The sequence below is a fragment of the Bombus bifarius genome, unplaced genomic scaffold (assembly GCF_011952205.1).
Source record: "Bombus bifarius isolate JDL3187 unplaced genomic scaffold, Bbif_JDL3187 scf7180000008080_frag, whole genome shotgun sequence".
NCBI classification, from domain to species: Eukaryota; Metazoa; Arthropoda; class Insecta; order Hymenoptera; family Apidae; genus Bombus; species Bombus bifarius.
The window spans coordinates 36,520-40,318 of record NW_022884435.1 but is presented as its reverse complement, the minus strand read 5'-3'; the positions used below and the strand labels follow the sequence as shown (position 1 = coordinate 40,318).

The 3,799-nt window shown below is 44.8% G+C and overlaps 1 non-coding gene across 1 annotated transcript; it reads left to right on the top strand.

Moving 5' to 3' along the window:
* Window positions 1–424: 424 nt before the first annotated feature.
* Window positions 425–531, top strand: LOC117208432. Its single transcript, XR_004487693.1, has one exon. It is a non-coding gene; the product is annotated as a U6 spliceosomal RNA (small nuclear RNA).
* Window positions 532–3,799: the final 3,268 nt, after the last annotated feature.

Sequence of the window (3,799 nt, the reverse complement as noted above, 5' to 3'; positions counted from 1 at the left end):
CATTATATCGACATCTCCAAAGTACAATTCTATGTGATTTCTAGGGAGAACAATATAACCGATCCACACCTTCGTCAGGCAAAACGTTTATCCCGTGACCGTGGCTACGTTCGGCGACCAGTTGTCACCTCGAACCCACTTTCGCAATCACAAATATCAAACAATTACAAATGACAACAATTGCTTAATTACAGCTATGATAAAATCTAGGCTAAAGCATTAGAAAACTTTCCCAAAAGTTGCAAAGGGAAGGCTCCGGTTTTCCTTTCATCTCCGACATATAATTATACGGGTCGCAATAATCCTAAGGAACGGTCATAAAACGAGGCTTCTGGATTTACCGCTAAAGCCGTTAAGTGGCCTAAAACACCTTCAAATCGAGACATTCCTTATGGTTATTGTTCCATCAGGTAGAAATTGGGGAGTACTTGCTTCGGCATTACATATACTAAAATTGGAACGATACATAGAAGATTAGCATGACCCCTGCGCAAGTATGACACGCAAAATCGTGAAGCGATCCACACTTTCGGGGAACACGAGGCGGGTATGGGTTTTCAGGGCGTAGGACTATGCCCTGGGAAAGTGGTTCGTCGGTGCCTTTGGCACCCGCCAGTTTGCAGATCCGGTGCAGAGAATTTTGCAGAGGATGGATATGGCAGACAAGAAAGGCAGTAACGTTTACGGCGCAGGGAGAAGATACCTCAGTACCGGTGCAGCCGCGGGTTGTAAAGCGAGCCCCGCTGCGTCGCCATCGAGCAATCGTGGCCGTCCGGGGGTGGACCATCAGGCCCCCGGGCGTGTTCATGCGTCTGGTGAAGAGGACGTGCAACCAGAGGAGTCTCGGGGAAGGTCAGAGGGTCCGGATGTAACTATCAGCGGCCCGGGATCTTCGTCGGATGGGCTGCTTTCGCGGTACTGTGGCGGCGGCAGGGTGAGATTCGACGACGAAATGTCATCGTGTCCTTCCTCTACGACCGTTGTGAACGCGCTCGGCAAGCGATCATACCGGAAAATTACCCGGTCATGGTTGGCCTCACGGAGGGCGAGAGCGTCTAACGCTGAACTCCAACGGCGCACGTGGTCACCACCTCCGCCGTCGCCTCAACAATCGCCGATCTCTGTCGTCTCTGCATCCGCGACAGTGCCGTTGGCGACGACGACGTGCGGAAAGAGGATATAAAGACGGAATCGGAGGAAAGAGAAGGGACCGAGAAGGACAGCTAACCGATTCACGGACATGAACACGCGGACAGCGCATATCTGCGGAGGAGGGTGCGCTTTCTGGAGAGTGAGGTCAGTCGTCTCCAGAAGACGGTGGAACGGCTGACCAAGGAATGTGTACTAAGAGGGCAGTAACAGAAGGAAGTGTAGCGACACTCGACAGCAAACTTTCCAACGGTTTCTGTCCCATGGCTCGTTACACAAAGACCCTATTCTTCGGACAAGATGATTGTCAGATGCCTATACATTATTACAGAATATTTTCAGTTAACCTAAGGACCTGCTACAAATCTTAGGATTAATTTAGCTAAGGTCCTCCAAAGGGACAAATGGTCTTTGTCTTAACAGCCCCTATACCTACCGCCCACTACAGGAAGATACGGGAAATCTGCTTTTCTCACGTACGACGCTTCCTACTAGCATCTTTCTCTCAAGGATGGTTAGTATCCTTTTCCAACCACCAACTCAAAATTTAGCCAATTAACGACGACGTCCACTTCCCTCACTTTCCGAATCAACGCTTTTCTAAACGAATCCGATGATCTCGTATCCTTAGACACACCCCATCATAGTTTTTCCTATCCAGCATCATCGTGACGGAAAGTCAGTCGCGAGACGCCTGTCCGAATTGATAGTTGATAGTTGGCAGCAATCACTGATCCGAGTTGCTCGACATCTCAGGCAATCATCGTCCGAACTCGTAGCGCATATCGAATCGTATCTACCCGAATCTACCCGAGTTCGAACTTGTAATCGCGAACCGCGAACCGCGAACCACGAACCGAAATTAATAACCGCGAGTTTTACGTCAAGTATACTCACCGAATATATTTTGTTAATAAATATTTATTGTTAAACATATTCGAGTGTTCCTTCAATACCTATCACGCCCATTACCTCAGAAGTAACAACGGTGAAGGGCAAGCGGTGGGGATCACCACTACGAGGGGACGAAAGGAGATGCTCCCGGGGCCCCAACGGGAACGATTATGGGCCATAGAATAAGAATATATATAAAAAATTTCCTGCAAAAAGTGATAATTTCGTGGATAGAAGATTGTGGATCAAAGGAAAACGACAAAGAAATATCTAGTACAGCAAACACTTATGAGCTGACAAGCAGATCATCCAGACTAGATCACCCACAAAGACTATCAAATTACGGAAAACATAAACTTATAAACATAGTGTCTAGTCGTCGGAGTAAAAAAGCCCCAAAACCCCAATGTAGAATTTGCACAATTAAAAAAGAAAAGAAGTAGAATATGTTTTGTCTGTAAATTTTGCAATGTTCCATTACACAGAAGCGATTGTTTTGGACGATATCACATTTTAATTTTAAAAAATATTAAATTATTATTTGCTTGAGGAAAATCATTGTATGGATTATGGAATATTATATAAATATTAATCTAAAAACGATTCTAATAGATCAAATAAATATCAATATAAATATTATAAGTAATTTCGCCAAATTTGAGTTAACATTTCTATAGGTATGAGAAAAAGCGCGTATATTCCCGCGCGATATCCTAGAGTCTAAACAGAGCTAGAGTCTAAACTGGCTTCAACGATGTATCTGCGACCGAGTGAGAGGTAGACAGTACATAGGATTTTCAACCGCTACTGGTCGGTAAAATGATACGATAGTAGACAACAAGTGTATAAGGTGAAACCGTGAATGTGCGTGCGTGCGTGCGTGCGTGCGTGCGTACGTGGATAACGATAAGGCGAAGCGAATAATATGCATAGTGAATCTTTTCTGTCTTTTGTGAAGAAAGGTTTCATTTTTCATTCTTTTGGTCTCTTCCCTCTCGTTTCTTTTTTCTTTTCTTCTCTCCAGCGTCACATGAAGCGCACAAATGTCCAAATCTTTCCACGGTTCTTTCTTGGTTCGCTATATTTTGCGAATGAAATTGTACTTCAAATCCACTATATCCAAACGTCTTCCCCTATCCTTTCCTATTTCTCTACCTATATGTCGGAGATGAAAGGAAAGCCGAAGCCTTTCCTTGGAAATTTTCGGAACATCCTCTAGTACTTTAGCCTAGATTTTATTATAGCTGTAATTGTTTAAAATTAGTGATAGCGAGATTGGCTTCGAGGTGACAATTGGTCGCCGAACGTAGCCACGGTCACGAGATAAACGTTTTGCCTAACGGAGGTCTGACGAGTGGTTGTATGGGTTTTCCGAGAAGTGTGATTGTGGCGGCATGCGGCCTCGAGAGCGGGCCTAGCCACGTGTGAGGTTACCTCGGAGGTGCCGATACAATGGGATCATGCATTGGCTAGTCCACGCGAAGAGTTGTCACGCGCCCAAAATTCCCATCTTAACCCGACATATATTTTAAATAACCCAGAGCGGTCGGAGCCTATATCGAATCGATAAAGTTTGGACCCACGTAAAAATAAGTATAAAGCTCAGGAGTTTGTCGTTTGGGTATTCAATTGTGTGTTCACTATCGTTACTACTCGCACTCCGCACTCGTACTACAAATCGACAAATTTTTACAATTTGTTAATTTATCAACCACGGTTGATCATTTTACAATCCACAGGAAAATGATAACATGCT